Source organism: Schistocerca cancellata, chromosome 3 (genome assembly GCF_023864275.1).
Source record: "Schistocerca cancellata isolate TAMUIC-IGC-003103 chromosome 3, iqSchCanc2.1, whole genome shotgun sequence".
Classification (NCBI taxonomy): Eukaryota; Metazoa; Arthropoda; class Insecta; order Orthoptera; family Acrididae; genus Schistocerca; species Schistocerca cancellata.
This window is the reverse complement of record NC_064628.1, coordinates 109191485-109198187: the sequence shown is the minus strand read 5'-3', so window position 1 is coordinate 109198187 and position 6703 is coordinate 109191485. Positions and strand designations below refer to the sequence as shown.

Sequence of the window (6703 nt, the reverse complement as noted above, 5' to 3'; positions counted from 1 at the left end):
CGCTCCATCCTGCTGAAATATGAATTGTTGTGCTTCTTGTTCGAGCTGAGGGAACAGCCAATTGCTGGATGCGTGCTACATTTTCATCACTCGTTCTCGGCCGTCCAGAACTTTTCCCTTTGCACAAACACCCATTCTCTGTAAACTGTTTATACCAACGTTTAATACACCACCTATCAGGAGGTTTAACACCATACTTGTTCGAAATGCACGCTGAACAACTGTCGTCGATTCACTTCTGCCGTACTCAAAAACACAAAAAGCTTTCTGTTGAGCGGTCGCCATCTTAGCATCAACTGACGCTGACGCCTAATCAACAGCGCCTCAAGCGAACAAATGTACAACTAAATGAAACTTTATAGCTCCCTTAATTCGTCGACAGATAGTGCTTAGCTCTGCCTTTTGTCGTTACAGAGTTTTAAATTCCTAAAGTTGTGGTATTCTTTTTGAATCACCCTGTATATTAACCATCTTTCGCTACAGCTTACCCCTATTTTTCTCAGAATTTCGAACATCTTGCACCATTTTACACCGTTAAATGCTTTTTGCAGGTCGACAATTCTTATGAACATGTCTATTTTTCTTCATTCTTGCTTCCATAACGAGTCACAACGTTAGAACTGCTTCTCTGGTCCCTTTACATTCCCTAAAGCCAAACTGATCGTCACTTAACAGCCACTCGGTTTTCTTTTCCATTTTTCTGCATATTATTCTCGTCAGAAGCTTGGATGAGTTAGCTGTTAAGGTGATTGTGCAATAATTCTCACACTTGTCGGCTCCTGCAGTCTTCTAAATTCTATGGAAGATGTTTTCCCAGTCTCATACATTGTACACACTACCATGCATAGTCGTTTTGTTTACACACCAATGGTTTCGGAAATTCCGATTTAATGTTATCGATTCCTTATACCTTATTTGATTTTAAGTCTTCCAAAGCTCTTTTAAATTCTGATTCTAACATTGGACCCCTGTCTCTTCCCTGTCGACTCGTGGTTGTTCTTGTGTTATGTCATCAAACAAGTCCTCTCTCTTTCACACACAGAGAGGCCTTCAGTGTACTCTTCCCACCTATACGCTTTCTCCTCTGCACTTAACGACGGGATTCCATTTGCACTCTTAATGTTACCGCCCTTGCTGTTAATTTCAATGTTGTTTTCACTTTTCTGTATGCTGAGACAGTCCTTCCGATAGTCATTTCTATTTCGGTTTCTTCAAATTTTTCAAGATCATCTGACATTTATTCAGTTAAAGGCCATAAGTCCTGTGGATACATATTATGTGCCGTTATGCAGTAGTTCCATAGCCGTCTGCATCCTCATGTCGTTGATCAATTCTGATTCTTCGGTCTTTAGGGCAATTTCCCAACCCAAATCCAAGAGAGTGCCCTAACTTTTGTTCGCTCCTCCACCCTCCTTGACAAGGCCGACACGGCTGTTGATTTTTATTTCAATTTTACGCTGTGATGCGGATGAACCCGGAACCGAGGACTTTTATTTACTAACCAAAATGTTATCCCTGGACCACGGGTGCAATAACGTATTATCTGTAGTTTTGGATACTGACTAATATTTCTGTGCTGTTTGTTGTTATAAAATGGCTGTAACAACGAAGAAACGGCGCAAGAAACTATAGTCAGTGTCAAGAAGTAGAGCACCGGCGAGGAGTAAATGAAAAAGCGTGTGTCTTTGTCATTCTGTGATTCAGTGAGAGGGAAGATCAGCTCCGTCCTGAAGAGCGCTAATATTAAGTCAATATTTGGGCATCCATCTAAATTACGCCAAGGGGCGAGCCCTGTGGCAGATTATATAGCCTGTAAGTAGGCTGTTTAGATTTTTAAATTGGTAATGCCACGTAGCACTCTGTATGAAAATCACTGGCTGTGCTGTGTGCAGTATGTGGCTAGTTTGCATTGTGGTCTGCCATTGTAGTGTTAGGCAGCGGCAGCTGGATGTGAACAGCGCGTAGCGTTGCGCAGTTGGAGGTGAGCCGCCAGCTATGTAAGTAGGCTGTTTAGATTTTTATATTGGTAATGTCACGTAGCACTCTGTATGAAAATCACTGGCTGTGCTGTGTGCAGTATGTGGCTAGTTTGCATTGTTGTCTGCCATTGTAGTGTTAGGCAGCGGCAGCTGGATGTGAACAGCGCGTAGCGTTGCGCAGTTGGAGGTGAGCCGCCAGCAGTGGTGGATGTGGGGAGAGAGAAGGCGGAGTTTTGTATTTTGTCATGAACTGCTATATATATGATGATATTAAGGTAAATACAGTGTTTGTTCTCTATTAAAATCTTTCATTTGCTAACTATCCCTATCAGTAGTTAGTGCCTTCAGTAGTTTGAATCTTTTATTTAGCTGGCAGTAGTGGCGCTCGCTGTATTGCAGTAGTTCCAGTAACGAAGATTTTTGTGAGGTAAGTGATTTGTGAAAGGTATAGGTTAATGTTAGTCAGGGCCATTCTTTTGTAGCGATTTTTGAAAGTCAGATTGCGTCGCGCTAAATAATATTGTGTGTCAGGTTAAGCACAGTCGTGTATAAACTTTTCTAAGGGGACGTTTCAAGCCTTATAAGTTACTGTGCTTACAAAATACTTCTGATCGCGAACGGTATATGTCGAATAGACCGTGCGCACGATATAACAACATATAACAACAATGAGTTGGTGCTAAGAGGTGTCTGCGACTCCGCAATCCAGGAAGAACTACGGGAGTCTGAAATGCGTTTGAAAATACATTCAACGACAACACCAACATCACGAATAGTAATGGTTTCTGATATAGCTTAATTAAAGAAGTTTTAAAGTTCAAAAAATCAAATAACACAAAGAATAAAGATGGGGATCTGCAGCCATCGCAACATTAAAACGGCCATGGCACAGGCTGTGCGAAATAATTATCTCATGCCGTGATGGACTGAGCACCTGTGACTTCACTGTCACTACCACGTCTCCGTAGATTCTGCTGTTCATACACTAAAACTGGAAAGATAAAGAGAAGATTTGCTTCTGTGTAAGAATCACATGAAAAACACTGAGGTGTTCCACATTTATCACCGGATGCTATGCTAAGACATTCATATCACTGAAATCGCAGTACATGAATGTCAGAACGGAAGAACTACAATACACCAAAGTACAGTTGTTGCAGAAATGCAGGGCAAATGGCAGACGAGGAGTAACGACTTACATGTGAAACGCTATAGTTGGAACAAAGCTATGATTCCCAGTACAATATAGGAACACAGAAGTAATATTGGTGATGTGAATCCATTGGACATCCTTCTGCCAACAATCGTAACACGTTATTTAGCGGCAACCGACCTACTGCTGATCAGACTTACAGACAGAGTTACAGCCAAACATCCATCATTTTTTGACTTGAGAGGGGACTGAGATCCTAACCACATTTTGTACAGCCCAAAAGTAAGGGATGCTATGACGCACATAGCACTGTAAACTCAATTTACAGTGATCACTTGGCTGTTTTGTTCTCGACAAATTACACCATTTACACCAGCCTGTATAAAATCTGCGAGAAAACAGTATAGGTCGCGATGGTACTTTAGTAAAATGACCAGTTTCGGTCTAGGCTTAGGCCATCTTCAGACACTAGTATGAAAGATATAAAACGTGCTATTTACATAAACAAGTCAAAGGCTTAAAATAATTTATACACATTAAAATGGAAGAATCGTTACCCATCAGCTGAAGTTGACGAGACATAACACAGTCATCTGACCTCAGTCGCTGAAACTGTTGCTATTGTCTTGGCGGCATTACATTAGATAGATCTGGAGAGGGCGTATTTGTGCTATGACGTCAACGTCAGCCTATGAGAGACGACTTACCTAAGTTATGTATCATTTGAAGAGACCGTTTATTTAAAAGTGAATAATTATAAAAAGTTGTGCCTATAAGAGAGAACAGAATGTTAAAAATAGTGGTTAATATAACAAGATTATTTAAAAATTATTACTCTTATTTCTTGTTGTACCATCTGGCGGAAATAATTTACGTAACTAGTTTAAAATATCCAAAGCTTCAGCTATTTAATCAAGAGAGTGTGTGTACAGAATAAACAAATATAAATAATTATCATCTATGATGATTATGCAGAAATTAAACTGTGTACTGAATATTACGAACTCTGGTGGACCATTGGCGCAGTCTTCTGGCCTGAAGACGCTATCTATTGACGTCGTTCCCATGGCCAGTAAGTATCAAAGATGTATATCATGGACGCCATGTATTACCATAACGAATGATGTCGATCACACATGTTAAAGATAATCAGGATGCCGTCTTGAAGTGGCGCGGGTACAATTTTTATTATAGGTTGCCCAAGAAAGCTGGTCATACTCGTTATACAGACCTGTTTTACTAGAGAACACTAACACTTGGAGGCCAATAAACTATTATTTGTAGTATATAACGTCAACGTATAAAAACTGATTATGAAATAACGTCTAATCGTATAATAAAACTGAAATGCTGGTCATATTGTTTAGTACAGCACTATTTTTTCACAGGAAACAATGTACTTGACATCCAATAGACCACATCGATCGGAACATCACGTCAATGTATAAAATGTGCTGATAAAAGAGCCCATGGTCAAATAATATAACTGGAAAAAATCCCAGAGTAGTCACTCGTGTCTACAATTTGTTAATAAATCCACAACAACACAATTATATGGATCTATCAGTTATGAATTTTAGTTTACAAAATGAAAATGCCACTGGAATAAAGTTAAAACAGAAAAGCAGCAGTCTATTCAAATGATGTCTACAAATAAATCGAAGAAAGCTTTTTCTTGAAAGTCCACCAATTCATCAACAAGATTGATGAATTATTTTTGAAACACAAAAAGATTTCTAATACTTCAAGACTGTTCAGGAGTAAACATTTTGGAACAGTACGCAGAACTTTGAGGTTACTCATGGTAACACCTTCTGAATGACTATTAAAATTCAGATGTTGTCCAAAGTACGTGCTGCACCCTAGATATGTTCTTTGAACCGTGTTGTAAAACTACGTCCAGTTTGACCAATATACAGGGTGCCCCATTTATCTTGACCACCCTAAATGACTGTCCAGATGCGAATTACAAAATGTTTCAAGCAAATGTTCCTTAAAGGTAACGGGGAAATCAATCAACGTGAGTTCTTAGTTGTAGCTTTGTCTTTTACAAAGATATGAAGAGCGGTATGACTTTTTTAAATGGCACCCTGTATTTTTTATTCGGTAATTCATTTCCTCTCATAAAGACCGACTCAAAAATGTATCACAGTTCACCATTCACTGAAAGACAACGTTTTTAGTTACATAACACAACAATGACTTTGAGCCCGAGCCCACAAACTCGTCCACTTGCTGGAGTTGCCAGAAAACAAATGGAAACCGAATAAAAACATAACACAAAATTGACTTTGACTCTCCTGTTCCACTGCCCAGGAATAGAACATTCAAAGGCGCTCAGAATGGTGACCCTGGAAATCGGTAACCTGGTGCACTCGTTGAATGAAAGAATTATTTACTGCTTCCAGTGTTGCTGAAGAGAATTACAAGCAAGCACTATACGTTCCTGCATGTTGGAATATTGCGATAGACAACGTCTTTAATGCAGTCCCAAAGGAAAAATGTCCAGATGATTTAAATCAGGAGACCTAGGAGGCCAAGTAACTCTTTCTCCTCAACCAATTCATCTGGCAGGATACCTTCGGTTCAGAACACGACATGCACGTAAGGCGTTACGAGCTGGACATCAATCGTGTTGATACCACAGAAGCATTCTGGCTCTTAGCGGCACTTCATCCAGAAGAGGAAGAAGAATTCATGTGAGGTTGTTGGCAAACGCCGTGCCGTTTAGACTACCATTGGTGAAATAAGGTTCAAATGGCTCTGAGCACTATGGGACTCAACTGCTGTGGTCATAAGTCCCCTAGAACTTAGAACTACTTAAACCTAACTAACCTAAGGACATCACACACTTCCATGCCCGAGGCAGGATTCGAACCTGCGACCATAGCGGTCGTGCGGTTCCAGACTGTAGCGCCTTTAACCGCTCGGCCACTTCGGCCGGCGGTGAAATAAGGGCCAATAATTGTAGTACCTAGCATCCCACACCAGACTCTCCATTTACGCTGATGTTCCACCCGTCTAAGCCATCGTGGGTTGTCGCGGGACCAATAATTCATGTTCCTTGTATTTACCTGTCCTTTGTTTGAGAAGGAACATTCATCGGTAAATAGAACATTGAAGAAGAAGTTCGAGTTGGCGACGATTTGCTGCTGTGCCCACTGACAGAACTGTACACGATGCTGGAAATAATTTCCATGCTCTTCTTGATGTAGGTGTACATGTTAATGACGGAACCGGTGACGTGTAAGAATACGATGTACAGTGGTTTTAGGAACGCCAGTCTCGTGTTCAAGCTGTCGTGTGTTCACATGTGTTTCTTTGGTCCTTAATACAGTCTTACATGTCTCGTGCTTATTTAAGTTATTTCGTTTAGTGGCTACCGTAACATCACCATTGATACGTTTGATATGTCGTCATTTAATCTAAGAGTACCATTAAATATTAATTCTTTGTTAAGGAGGGCTGTCCGTGTTGCGGAAAAGTGTATGTCTGTTAACTTGACAAGCCACGGGCAAAATTCATGTACTGGTGAAGACACTGTACAAGGATCACCAATGTGCTGTGTAAT

At 40.4% G+C, this 6703-nt stretch overlaps 1 pseudogene; it reads left to right on the top strand.

Moving 5' to 3' along the window:
• Nucleotides 1-2943: 2943 nt before the first annotated feature.
• LOC126178691 (U6 spliceosomal RNA) lies at nt 2944-3042 on the top strand (annotated as a pseudogene).
• The last annotated feature ends 3661 nt before the right edge of the window (nt 3043-6703 follow it).